Genomic DNA, 15658 nt, shown 5'->3' on the forward strand with positions numbered 1-15658 from the left:
TTAAAACTTCTTTTCATAAAGTATTCACGAGTCAATATGTTTGTAATTAAAAATGAAAATAAAATATTTAGATACATAGTGAAAGATTCGACTGTGAATATATATATATATATATATATATATATATATATATATATATATATATATATATATATATATATATATATATATATATATATGTATATGTATATGTATATGTATATGTATATATATATATATATATATATATATATATATATATATATATATATATATATATATATATATATATATATATATATATATGTGTGTGTGTGTGTGTGTTAATTAAAAAATTTATTCATGTAAATATATTGTGTATATAAAATATCATAAATTGTATAAATTGAAAATGTATATACTTAAAAAAAGAAATATAACCAGAATTTAAACACGATCCGGCGCTGGAATCGAGAAAGCTATTCAATGTAGTAATGGCAAATGGAAAGTGGTTGGAATAGAAAAAAAAAAAAACTAGGACTATTACGAACTCATAAAATTAGGTATAAAAAACTATGTAATGTATCCACTTACTCGTAAATTCAAAACTATAATTCACACGCTCGTACATTTAAAAACATGAAATTCAATTCACGATCACTCGAAAATTTATAATTTAAATAAACTATTCAAATCTCACCAAATCCAGCCACCCGTTGAGATACTACCGCTAGAGAGTTATGGGGTCCTTTGACTGGCCAGACAGTACTACATTGGATCTTTATCTCTGGTTACGGTTCTTTCCCTTTGCCTACACATACACCGAATAGTGCGGTATATTCTTTACAGATTCTCCTCTTCTCATACACCTGACAACACTGAGATTACTAGACAAATTTTCTTCAACCAAGGGGTTAACTACTGCACTATAATTGTTCAGTGGCGTAAGCAGCTCTTCTAGGAAAAGGACACTCCAAAATCAAACCAGTGTTCTCTAGTCTTGGGTAGTGCCATAGCCTCTGTACCATGGTCTTCCACTGTCTAGGGTTAGAGTTCTCTTGCTTGAGGGTACACTCGGGCACGCTATTCTATCTAATTTCTCTCTTTCTTGTTTTGTTATAATTTTTATAGTTTATATAGGAAATATTTATTTTAATGCTGTTGCTATTCTTGAAATATTTTATTTTTCCTTGTTTCCTTTCCTCGCTGAGCTATTTCCCCTATGGGGGGCCCCTGGGCTTATAGCATCCTGCTTTTCCATCTAGGGTTGTAGCTTAGCAAATAATAATAATAATAATAATAATAATAATAATAATAATAATAATAATAATAATAATAATAATAATAATAATAATAAGCCCATAAAAACGGGATCAAATCATATTCTTCGACATTTAACCAAACCTCTAAAGAGAAATCATGTGAAGGATACAAATGCAAGGTAACGTTTAAGGAGATGGACAGCTAGGTATAAATGGATTAAATGTCAATCAATAACAGCATTGCAGCCGGGGAAAATCTAGGAGCCCCCTTCCAAAGGCTCTGGGCAATCCGGGTGCGTGTGTGTGAGGGAGGGGGGGGGGGGGTAGGAACGATGTCAAGACCATAAAATACCATCAAATCCTAACAGGAATTAACTATTTAAAATAACTGAGACGGTTATTCCTAATTATTATTATTATTATTATTATTATTATTATTATTACAAGCTAAGTTACAACCCTAGTTGGAAAAGTAGGATGCTATAGGCCCAATGGCTCCAACAGGGAAAAATAGCCCAGTGAGGAAAGGATATAATTGTCATTATTATCACTACTTGCTAGGCTATAACCCTAGTGGAAAACAGGATGCTATAAGCCCAATGGCTCCAACAGGAAAAAATAGCCTAACGAGGAGAGGATATAATAATCATTATTATTACTACTTGATAGGCTATAAACCTAGTTGAAAAAGAAGGATGCTATAAGCCAATAGGGAAAAATAGCCCAGTGAGGAAAGGAAATAAAACTACAAGAAAAGTAATGCACAATACAAAATATTTTAAGAACAGTAACAACATTAAAATAGATCTTACATCTATAAAGTATATAACTTGAAACAAAAAACAAGAGGAAGATGAAAAAGAAAAATGTGCCAGTGTGTACCCTCCAGGAAAAGAACTCTACCCCAAGATAGTGGAAGATCATGGTACAGAGACTATGGCACTATCCAAGACTAGAGAACAACAGTTTGATTTTGGAGGGTCCTAGAAGAGCTGATAATGATTTTTTAAAGCATCATGGTTGCTAGATGGTACAGCTGGCTTCATTAATTCTGGTACACTTCACATGAATCTAAGGAGATACCTGACAGCTGTTCATTCTTGCAGGTAACGCTGTGTTTAGCAAAAGAGAAGCTGTTGGCATTGCTGCAAGTAAAACAAATTCGCCAAGCTTTAGTAAATATGTGATCAAAATCATTCTTATTCATTTCACGACATGTTTAACGTTAAACAAATATTTTTCAGTATAACACTTAGTAAAATTAATAATGCTTTTGATCACGTGTTTACAAGCTCTGTCTTAATTTTACAGGCAGTGTTGTAACAATTTATCTTTTGCTAAACAACATTACCTGCTACAAAGTACAGCTATCAGAGGTCATCTTGAGATTCCTATTAAGTGTACCAGTATTAATGAAACCAATTGCACTACCCTACCATTATCCCTACATCTCCAATGCCTTCTATCAAAGACATTCTCTTCCACCAAACCTCTTCTCTCCCTATCACCCTTCACCTTATCTCGCCATCTAATTAGCTACCTCCCTCTCGACCCTTCTGACCCAATCAGGTTCCTCCCCAGGCCTCCTCCCTCCCTTCCCACCATCATCCTCAACACGTGCCCACACCATCTCAGTTGTGACACTCTAACCATTTCTGTAATCTTTACTATGCTTGCCATTCTTCTAATTTCATAATTTTCCAGTCTTTCAAGTAGTGATATTCCCATAATCCATCTCAGCATTTTCATCTCTGTTCTCTCAAGCTTTGCTTCCTCTTTTCAGTGTAGAGCCCATGTCTCATTATTGTGCTATAAATCTAGACTTTTAGCTTGATTGGCATTTTCTTAGCACACACCATTCCTGCTACCTCCTTCCACTCCCCACAAGCTTCTTTTATTCTATTCTCAACTTCAGTCTCACATCCCCCCTGCTGACTCATAGTAGATCCTAAGTACTAAATTGTTCCAATTGTCTTATAACCGAGCCTTTTCTTTCATGCATGGCTATTCTGTCCCTACCTTCCTTATTGTCCACCTCAACTTCAGTCTTATCCACATTTACTCTCAACTCAAGCCACTGCTCTAGAAAGTCTCATGCCACTCTACAACCCTTCTCTGCAAAACTTCCTCCTTTTCAGCAGTAATCACCAAATCATCTGCATATTGCCAGAAAACCTTAAATCAATTAACCAATCTGCATATTGCAACTCCCATAACTTCATTTCGGACCTCTTCACTAAACACATCCATGACCATGAAAAATAAAAACGAGCTTAATGCTGACCCCTATTTTCATCAAAATTATCAACTTTGAAATCAAAATAGAAATTGGTGCTAACCTTGTGGTTTATTTTTCTTCACTATGGTTCATTTTTCTTTACTACATATATGCCTCTCTCATAAAAATACTGCTAGTAGGCATTTGCCCGCAAGAATTATAAAATGCAGCATTTCTCTCATATCACAGTAGATGTATGAATGTAGTTTGATTGTATGGATACTCGTGTTACTGAAATGGATCTTATTTGACAGATAAAACTGATTGAAGATTCATCTTTTCATAATAGTACCTAGATTATTGTTAAATTTCTTTCTTTGTAAACTTACGCAATCATCATTTCCTGCTGGAACAATTGCTATTAGTATAACCAATGCATCGGAGTTACTCTTGTGCTCTAGGCTTAGTCATTCTGAACTATGACAGCACCCTCTCATTGTAAACTTTTTTCACATTTACATAAATAATTTTCTATTTTACATATACTGTATTTACAATTGAATTTTTTTTTATTTATACACTAGGCCCACTTGTAGTAAAAAAAAAATAAAAATAAAAAGATACCACTCTTTCATTGATGCCAGACATGACGCCACAGGGCTCTGATAAAATGTTTACCGTTCCAGAACTCTAAACTTCGGTTGCAATCATCATAATGATATAAATATTTAGGCCTCCAAGATTAGGAGATGGTTCTAGTAATTACTTTTTATGTCTGCCCACTTATTCTACCTGATTATCAACTAGCCATTCTTCCATAAAACGTTGGCTAGACAACCAATTGTATAAAAGGTTGTTAAGAAAGCTGCTGGCAATTTAACCTCGCTCAATGAGGCTTCAAACACTACCAGAAAGTTAGGTGTTAAGTCTTCTAAACCCTAGTGGTGATGATGATGGTGGCAAGAAACTCACATACTGTACTTAAATCTTATATTTCAATGTAATAACGTTCTACCTGAATTACAGTAGCTTCCTCTTGTCTTTGTCTTCTAAAATTGGCCAGAAACTTCATGAAACTTTCACCCTTAAAAAACTATAATTTATTCTATAGGAAGGTCTCCTTTTTTCAAGAAACAATTATAGTCTACAGTACAGGATAATTTCTGCTATCATATCCACTCAGTGATTGTGCACGAAGAGTGAATACTACTACTATTCCAATTGAACGTTACAATTAACAATCAGTTCAACAAGGTAACTGTCACATACTTATAAGGCTGGCCTTAGATAACTGGACCTAGTGGTTCTGAATTTTGATACCTTAATGGTACTTCGAGTGAGGTTATGGTGTCCCTTTCAAATCTCAACTTTTTTTTTTCACTAGTATATCAATGTAGGATTGTTGCAGCACATGGTTTGTTTTCCTTACATGTATGCATTAACTTAGATATCTTCATCTGGCTGATTCTACAACACTTTTATTGACTGTTTTCCTCTGCAAACACAGTATAGTCAAACATTTGGAAATTATCATTAGTCGATAATTTTTCTCTACGAAAATTTATATATTTTCCAGAGCAATAGCAAGAACAATAAAATTCTCCTCTTACTTTTTCCAGAGCTTTTTCTAATTTCTCCATCTAATGCCCATCATAGTTTGCTTCATTCAAACAGTCCACTCTATATATATAAAAGCCTCTAGAATATCATGCTTTACAGCAGTGCCCTGTCTTCTTAAAAAATGGTGTTTATATTGACAAATTCTATCGATGACCTCCACGAAGGATCAGGCAAATGGCATTCATATTAATAATACCCACGTCAAGAGAAAATCTTCACCATATGTTTTTTTTCCTTTCTTTTTTACAGTATTTTATACTCTTGAAGTGGATGTACTCTTCAGTATTTGGTACACTGCCTTCTTTTTGAATATTGTACAGAGAAGTAACAATTAATTATGAGATTGACATCACAAGTTAAGCATTGCAGATACTAGAAAAAAAGGTAGCAGTGGCATATTTTATCATTTATTGTGTCAATATGCATTTGTAATGAAAACAATACACTAGTTTCATCGATAATTATAAATATTTAATTTTGCGATAGGTTTCCATTTCAAATTTCTGGGCATGCCTCAAAGGAATATTTATTATATTAAACCTTTTATCATTTTATACAAACAAACAACTCCCAGTAACTCCTGTGAAGTTGTGAGCCCCTACAATTTTTCCCATTTTCTTTCAAAGTAGAAAGCCAAATATTCTCAAGTTACTTCTTATCAAACACTTTACTATGACTCTCTAATCCTATAATTTACCAATAGCTCATTTTGACCAAGTCAGTTAATGTATTGCATTCTTCTAAGACCGGCTATCTTCCTACCCATATACTTCCATAAAACTTAGGGGAATAAACACATCCTTTTGAGAAACCTGCTCTGGTTTAACAACTTAACCCCTCCCCCAGCAAGGTGCTATATCCAAACAATGGACTTAATACCATTTAAATTAATCCTTCTATAACTTTAGTTCTTCATCATCATCTCTTCCTACGCCTATTGACGCAAAGGGCCTCAGTTAGATTTCGCCAGTCGTCTCTATATTGAGCTTTTTATTCAATACTTCTCCTTTCATCATCATCTACTTCAGACTTCATAATCCTCAGCCATGTAGGCCTGGGCTTCCAACTCTTCTAGTGCCTAGTGGAGCACAGTTGAATGTTTGGTGAACTGATCCCTCTTGGGGAGTGCAAAGAGCATGCCTAAACCATTTCCATCTACCCCTCACTATGATCTCATCCACATATGGCCCTTGAGTAATTTCTCTTATAGTTCCACTTCTAATCCTATCCTGCCATATAACTGCCAATATTCTTCTGATGGCTTTGTTCTGAGCTACACTAAATTGTACTTCTGGAACACCCAGAATATTGCTCTCTCTCATCAATTCATCAATTTGACTTAGGCAAAACAACCTCTACTATCTCATCTGTGGTTCACCATAATCTCTGAAAGTACTCTATTATCACTTTATATCTTCGGAGACCCTGATAGCATGACATTGGACACTGCTATATTGCCTTGTTACCCAAATTAAACATTGATTTTCTACTCCTCTCATAACTTATTTCCCCTTTTAATTGATTGGTATTTTTTATGTAATAAATTATTCATTCTTCCTCATCTCTCACATACAGATCTCTGAGGTTTGTCAATGCAATTCTCCAATGTTTCTTTTTCAAATAAACTTGCCATTTATTTTTCCGGTTAAACCTAATCTTAAATTCTCAATTCATATACACTCAAGCACTGTATTGCTATTGCTTGTTTTATCTCGCTCTCTCCCGCATTGATAATAGAAAAACCTATTTAAGCTTGCCATTGCATGTTTCACACTGTTGGAATTTTTATACCATTGTTACCCTCAACAGTTTGTATATAAGCTCGTTAATCTTGTTGAATAAGCCCATTGACACTCCCTTAGCCTTTCTGCTAGTACCTAACAACTACCTTGCGACAATGGGATCTTGGGTAATCACCACCAGTACATCTGCTCTTATCTATTCGCTCTATTTTTTGGATGGAGATTTTCATTCGTTCAGCACTGAGGGTGCTCATGATAATAGGTTTTGCTCTCATATTTACGAAGCTTCATCCTCTTTAATACTGTGAAATTTTATCACTTCGGCAATCCTCTTAAATAATGTGAAATTTTATAATTTTGACAGTCCTCTTTAATATTAAGAAGTTTCATTATTTTGGCAATCCTCTTTAATGTTGAGAGGCTTTTTCGTTTGGGCAATACTCTTTAATACCGTGAAGCTTCGTGATTTTGACATTCTTCTTTAAAGAAGCTTAATCATTTTAGCATAATTCTTTGTTTTGAAGCCTCATCATTTTATTAATCCTCTTTAATGTTTCGAAGCCTTATCATTCTAGCAATCCTTTTTAATATTGTGAGGCTTCACCACTTTAGCAGTCCTCTATAATACAGTGAAGCTTCATCATTTTGGACTTCTTCTTTCATGTTTTGAAGCTTCATCATTCTAGCAATCACCTTTAATGTTTTGAAGCTTCATCATTCTAGCAATCCTCTTTAATATTGCGAGGCTTCACCATTTTGACATTCTTCTTTAATGTTTTGAAGCTTCACCATTCTAGCAAACCTTTTTAATATTGCTAAGCTTCATCAATTTGGCATTCTTTCATGTTTTGAAGCGTCATCATTCTAGCAATCCTCTTTAATATTTTGAAGCGTCATCATTCTAGCAATCCTCTAATATTGTGAGGCTTCACCATTTTGACAATCCTCTTTATTATTAGGAAGCTTCGCCATTTTAGTATTCCTCTTTAATACAGCTAAGCTTTATCATTTTGGCAATACTCTTTAATACTGCACAGCTTCATCATTCTGGCAGCTATCTTTAATATTGAGAACCTTCATTTAGACAATCCTCTTTAATATTGTGAAATCTAATGTCATTTATCCTATTAACAACCATTTCCTTACATCTCTTGTTCCCCCTTATCTTCATCATAAATGTGGAGTCTGTCGGTTTTTCTACAAGTTTGATCTGTGCATTACTCTGTTTTACTCAAAATATGGCGTCAACATCCCTGTAATATGCGGTGTACCAAACAGTCGGTCCTTTAAATCATAGGAAATAATAATTCAACGTTTAGTTTCCTCCACAGAAAAGCTTAAGAAATCTTACCCGGCTTCTGTCTTCCCTGACAGTTTCAACTTCCATTTTCCTAGACGTAGGTCTGTCGCCTCCTTTAGGGCTAAAACCTTGTCTTTCCAACCCAATTTTCTGCATTGACCTAAGGTAATCAGTGCCGTTAGCATCAGCAACAATTAAGTATAAGGACTTTCTTAAATTTTCTTGCTAGGTGGACTTTATGATTCAGTAGCGCTCTGTCATCATACAAGACTCAACGAGTATCCAAGTCTTGTAAGTAACAACTAGCCTACAATGATCATAACACTAAACACACTCGTGTTCCGATTTGCCGTCGTGTAGTCCGGTGAAGCCTCTCACCACTGACCAATTTTACCCATCTATTTTTAATTTCTTTAATCACAGGAGTTTGTTCTTAACACATGTTTTGCAATCTCATAGCCTTCACATAAAGTTCCTTAAAATAAACTGGACAGGGAAAGAATTTATAAAGCACTATTTGTTGCAATAGTTAACCAAACACTGGTTGTGTAAAGTAACATAACATCCCATCAAACTATTTAACCAACGTAATTAAATGTTAAAACAAAAACGCAATAAAAAAAATTAAATCTACATTCTTTCTCTCTCTCAAGAAGACATGAGCAGTTTGAATCATCACGTTGCCAGACGTAGGATATTTCAGAAAACCGGCGCTTACAGAAACTGACGTTTATCTCCTTGCATAAAATAACAATATGATAAGTTCAATTACAAAAGAATATTCTAAAAATAACTGAAACAAAGAGAGAACTCTTAAGTTTCCTATTATAATCCACATGATTAATTCAAAGGTTATTGGTTTCTCGAGGAACCTCTAGTACTACTGTCAACTGACAAGAGCTGTAGTACCTGGGACAGCCAAATCTGATATAATCAATTGTAATTTTCTAGACAGGAAATGCTTGCGCTTGCGCATCCAGTATTTCCGCTTGTTTTAAGGACATACAATGGCGTGAATTAATTCCATATCTACTGATTACTATCAAATATTCTGTATTTTAAAAATATTGCCTGATCAAAGTATGTTTCAAGCCGAAAACAATAAAATATATGGAAACAATACATTCAAAATAAACTATTTTCCACAATGGTTTTAGACCTAGCTCATGATGACTATATAATTAACTAGTGTCAATGTATTTGTAACCAATACTGTAGCAATGGTCAATCTTGGGGTTCTCTTCACACGGTTGTACATACGGCTAAATCCAGTGCTCCACCAAACAGGAAATAACTTCTATTGCATTTCGGAAAAAATCATAAGAAAGTTTGCTAATATCAACAGTTACACAAGCTTGAATACAGTAGATCCATTATTTAAAAGAAAAAAAGGGTTAGCTAAAAAAGGGCATAGGTTTAAAAATGATAACCAAACATTTCTACACCATAAGATTCATATGTGTTTAAGAAATAGTATCTATTTTGCAGTAAGATTAATGTAGGCTAAGCCATTCATTCTTTTTTTATGGCTTAATATTAAATTAATTATACAACACTGATATCAGTCTCTATATTATGGACCATAGGTATTAACATTTATTTCCTATGTTTGTAGTCCTTTAAACCATTTATAAAACCTTTATTGGGGTAAATGATCACCTGGCATTTACAGTTGTTGACAGATAATGCTGGCTAAATGTCAGTCTGGGTTTTACAGGCCTGTAAACAACACGAAATTAACAGGCTTTTTACAGATCCTTAAAATTATGCATCCCTAATTAATCATACATAATATGCAGTACAGTAGAACTTTAATTGACAAAATAACCTTGAGGCGATGAAATGTAAGCCTATTCGGAATCTTTCAAATAAAATTCCATTTGCAAGGAGAGGACCTGATTAAAAGAAACTGCTAGCTGCTTGCAGCTCAACAATAGAACTCAAAAACTTTAACGAGTTCAATATTAAACGGAGATAACTAAGGAGTCTTTTACTTAATAAATTCTTAATCTTAGCGAAACAAACTAAGTTGAAACTGAACTGTCAACCATGGCATAAAGAACACACCAAACATCTTCCGCAAAGCAATATTAAGTGTAAAAGGTGATATAATCCATACTAGCACCACAGCGAACATTATACCCGCCAATTCTAGCCTCCGCCAGGCTGGCCAACGTTCCCGATGCCGACGTGGACATTTTTCTAACCCACCCCAATCGATCATCTCTTTAGAAAGTTATTAAACGTTAAAATTTATTCATAGATTTACTTATTTAATCGAAACTGACGAAACTGGGGAATCTAATGTCGTAATATTGGGAGATGAAGAAGATCAGAGTACTGTTTGCCTTGGCCTTTAAGAGGTGTTGCCATATAGCGTGCATCTATTTATAGTTGGCTCGGGCTGAAACACTACAATCTAACCACTTCTGTTGTTTTTTCATTGGTCCAAGGGCAAATAACAATTGGATATTGCAACCTAGAATACTTTCTTTAGCTATTAAGCATAAATTACAAAATATATATACCAGATATCAGGAGTTACAATGCAGTGTTATGCATTTAAAATAAAATTTGTGTGCCTAAGTATCTATCTATATTCTACAAGTAATATATACGATATACATACATATATATATATATATATATATATATATATATATATATATATATATATATATATATATATATGGGTTATATATATATATATATATATATATATATATATATATATATATATATATATATATATGTGTGTGTGTGTGTGTGTGTAAACACTACACATATACTATATATATATATATATATATATATATATATATATATATATATATATATATATATATATATATATATATATATATATATATATATATATATATATATATATACACATGCGCGCACACGAGCCCTTTTCGTCAATATGCGTAGGAGATGATGATAACATAGCAAGATCTGTAAGGCTAAAACTACACAAAATGTTGTCAAAATACAATAGATATAGACTTCAACATTTAGAGATTAAAATTTTCAGCCTTTTATCAGGAAATACGGTATTAACAATAGTTCACAATTGGTCAACATTTACTTATATTTTACAAAATGACGTGTGAGAACTATACACCATTGTTGCTGTATCGCAATTTATGGTAATACTAATCGCATACAAAGACAATAGAGATGCCCTGATACAGAGAATTTTGGAGAAGAGCAGCGTCAGCGAAATTACATAATAACACAAGAAGAGTACTTCGAATGTATTGTTATTTTACAACAACATAAAAGTCGAAGATTTAAGTAACAGGCCCTCCGTAATCCTAACCTATCCGATAAGGTTCATCCTCCCTGCTTTCAATATGCAAAAATAAATAAATTGTAGCTGCTTTTAAAACAGAATAGTCTAACATTATGGACACCTAGTCCCATAGCTCACAACCTAACCTTTCTCTACATCGTGTTCTTGTAATATTAGGGTATTTGAATATTATTAAGACTACACATTATGTATATACAGAATTCCCTAAATACACATACACAAATAAAAGACAAGCGAAAACACAAAAAAAAAAAATTCATAAATAAACAAGGCTGTAATAAAAAAAAAATTTAAATAAAAAGTCTGAAAGGTTCAATTTCTCACTAATTAAACAATGTGCTGAACATTATCAATAAAATTTAAAATAAGAAAATAACACAAAACAAAAATATGTAATTTCTGATCGACTGAACCAACCTTCACACGTGGGTCGAGCCGACGTTCACAGCGCATGCGCAGGATGAACGCGTGAAGATGCACAGACGAGATGACACTTCCATTAAGTTTTACACCAGAGGGAAGAAGACTATCACACCCATTGCCATAACATCTTAATCAACATAAGCTCCCACAAATGGAGGTGAAAGTGAAAGAAATCAACATCGTTTAGTACTTACTCAAAGCCCTGCGAGAAGGAGAGAAGAACCCGTGCCGTTTCAGTTCACCCCAACAGAAACACTTTAATGGCGGCACAGCCGGTCACGTGATCCCAAGTAACACACTTGATTGGCTAACGGCTCCAAAATGGGTGTTTGATTTGTTAACAACCGTTTTTGTAATTAGAGTTTCCTGTGTGATTAACTAGTGAGCATTCAATAAAATTCGGGGAGGGGGGGTGACCTGTAATTGTTCATTTATTCAAATAATTAGGTTAATCGATATGGCAAAACGTCATATGAACAATAACTGCTGGACCACTTCAACTCAAATGGTGCAGGAACAGAAACTTCTTCCAGAATATGTCTTGTTAAATCTAATTGAAATATTTTCCGTTCAAACTGATCAATACTTCACAATTCAACATAAAAATGGCAGAAGAATATTAATTTACAGACAGGAAAAATCCTGGAAAATCTCCAGTCACAAACAACGTACACAAACAAAGGCTACGAATGGCGGGAAAAAAAGTAATGTTTTAAATATCTACTCAGTAAAAAGGCGAAACTGGTTCGGCCAACACCCAAAATTCAATTTCGGGTTGATGACTCGTGGCTCATACAGGCTTTTTTTTTTATTCCTCATTATCATACTCATCAACTGGAAATTGCAACCAACAGAAAAAAGGATATTTTTATCCAAGATTTTGCTCTTACGTTGCAATTTGGTCAGGGAAGAAATTCTCACAGAGAATTCACTTAAATATTTTCTCAAATGTTGGAAATTTTCAAACTTCATATTGTCTTCGTATGATTGTAAATTATTGTTCACATATAAGCATGACAATAAAATGTTGAGGTAATTTAATAAGGCCGAACAGAAACTAACATATACATGGTGTAGGCCTATATTGGGTAGTTTAAAGTAAAGTAGCTACTACAATACATCAGTAGGGAAGAAGAGACTCTTAGGTATTGTAGGCAGCTCTTCTAGGAGGACACGCCAGAATCAAACCATTGTTCTCTAGTCTTCGGTAGTGCCATAACCTCTGTACCATGGTCTTCCACTCTCTTGGGTTAGAGTTCTCTTGCTTGAGGGTACACTCGGGCACACTATATCGTATTTCTCTTCCTCTTGTTTTTATAGTTAATATAGGAAATATCTATTTTAATATTACTGGTCTTAAAATATTCTATTTTTCCTTTCTTTTTTTCCTCATTGGGCTATTTCCCAGTTGGATCCCTTGGGCTTATAGCATCCTGCTTTTTCAACTAGGGTTGTAGCTTAGCTAGTAATGATAATAATAATACTGAACCAAATTGCATATAAGACAGTCCCAAAATGAAGGAAGGTCGTCAGTGCACGTCGTTCTGTGACCAGTTGGCCATATTATTAAAGAAATAAAATATTTTCCCTACTTTTTAGCCTTCTAATTTACTACTATTCCGACCATGCAGTTAAGTTGGCTCCCTTGTCCCACCACCGAATAATACAGTTCACGGTGGGGAATGATCTTCCTAATCGGGTAGTTGAATCGATAGAACTTCAAAAGTTCAAACTTGCAGCAAATGTTTATATGTTGAACAGGCTAAAATAAGTCTTTTTATAGTTAGCTTATGAAATATTTGTTTTGATGTTGTTACTGTTTTTTTTAAATATTTTAATACAATTGTTCATTATTTCTCAGATCGCTTAATTATTTCCTTATTCCCTTTCCTCACTGGTCTATTTTTCCTTATTGGAGTCCTTAGGCTTACAGCATCTTACTTTCCCAACAAGGGCTGTATCTTAGCTAGTAATAATAATAACAACAACAATAATAATAATAAATTCATCTTTTATCCAGCCCTTCCTTCCCTATCTTCTACAAGTTGTGTAAAATCTTCACCAGATAGATCGAAAAACAACATAAGTCAAATGACTCATATTAATATTATTATTATTATTATTATTATTTGCTAAGCTACAACCCTAGTTGGAAAAGCAGGATGCTATAAGCCCAGGGTCACCATCAGGGAAAATAGCCCAGTGAGGAAAGGAAACAAGGAAAAATAAAATAGTAACATTAAAATACATATTTTCCACATAAACTATAAAAACTTTAACAAAAAAGAGGAAGAGAAATTAGATAGTATAATGTGCCTGAGTGTACCCTCAAGCAAGAGAACTCTATCCCAAGACAGTGGAAGACTATGGTACAGAGGCTTTGGTACTACCCAAGATTAGAAACATTGGTTTGATTTTGGAGTGTCCTTCTCCTAGAAGAGCTGCTTACCATAGCTAAAGTCTTCTACCCTTACCAAGAGGAAAGTAGCCACTGAACAATTACAATGCAGTAGTTAACCCCTTGGGTGAAGAAGAATTGTTTGGTAATTTCGGTGTTGTCAAGTGTATGAGAATAGAGGAGAATCTGTAAAGAATAGGCCAGACTATTCGGTGTATGTGTAGGCAAAGGGAAAGAACCGTAACCAGAGAGAAGGATCTACTGTAGTACTGTTTAGCCAATCAAAGGACCCCATAACTCTCTAGCGGTAGTATCTCAAGGGGCGCCTGGTGCCCTGGCCAACCTACTACCTAAATATGTTTAAATATACATTTGAATTATATATATATATATATATATATATATATATATATATATATATATATATATATATATATATATATATATACACACTGTACATTTTGGGGTATCATTAACTATGGATTCATTTGAATATAAGAAGTAATATTAATTTACCTTAAATACGAGTACCTTTAGTCGTATACTAAACAAATTAAGTGATGATAATAAATCATTATCAACATGACAAAGAAACCACTTGCCTGATATGCAGTGATTAGTGGATTGTAAAAATATAAAAACGTAGGACAATTAGACGAAGACACAAATAATGGTCAGAAAATGTTGCAGATAAGGTTTGGGATCGGACCTTTACAGCTATCTACAATGTTAACACCTAAGGAAAGAATTAAGGCCGAATGATAAAAGGCATTGCAATATCAGGTGACTAGATTAGAAACTCTCGTATGTTACTGATGCTGTTTTCCGCAAAAGTTTGATTAGTTGAAGTGTGCCGTTTTATTATTACTCTTAATAGCTAGACTACAACCCTAGTTGGAAAAGCAGGATGCTATAAGCCCAAGGGCTCCAACAGGGAAATAGCCCAGTGCAGAAAGGAAATAAGAAAATAGATAAACTATAAGTAGTGAACAATTAAAATAATATATCTTGAGAAGAGTAACAACATTAAAAACAATCTTTCATATATAAACTATAAGAATTTCAAAAAATAACAAAAGAAGGAAAAATAAGATAAAATAGTAAACATGATTGTACCCTCTACCAAGAGAACTCTAACCCGCGACAGTGGAAGACCATGGCACAGCGGCTATGACACTACCCAAGACTAAGGTTGCTATGGCCTGATTGGTAACGTCTCTACCTGGTGTTTGCCAGTCGGGGGTTCGAGTCCCGCTCAGACTCGTTAGTGCCATTAGTGTCTGCAACCTTACCATCCTTTTGAGCTGAGTTTGGGGGAGCTTATAGGTCTATCTGCTGAGTCATCAGTAGCCACTGCCTGGCCCTCCCTGGTCCTAGCTTGGGTGGAGAGGAGGCTAGGGCGCTGATCATATAATATATGG

At 34.2% G+C, this 15658-nt stretch overlaps 1 protein-coding gene across 6 annotated transcripts in view; it reads right to left on the reverse strand.

The window, feature by feature from the left end:
• Positions 1-15658, reverse strand: part of LOC137623299 (activating transcription factor 7-interacting protein 1-like) — a 290333-nt gene that overhangs the window by 83518 nt on the left and 191157 nt on the right. Inside the window, exon 1 of one of the 6 annotated variants that reach the window (XM_068354097.1) lies at positions 12034-12121. The exons of the other annotated variants lie outside the window; for them this stretch is intronic. The gene's annotated coding sequence lies outside the window, so the exon portion shown is untranslated. Of the gene's footprint in view, positions 1-12033; positions 12122-15658 lie in introns of those variants that run through there. 6 annotated transcript variants of the gene reach the window in all.

The sequence above is a fragment of the Palaemon carinicauda genome, chromosome 30, assembly GCF_036898095.1.
Source record: "Palaemon carinicauda isolate YSFRI2023 chromosome 30, ASM3689809v2, whole genome shotgun sequence".
In the NCBI taxonomy this organism is placed as follows: Eukaryota; Metazoa; Arthropoda; class Malacostraca; order Decapoda; family Palaemonidae; genus Palaemon; species Palaemon carinicauda.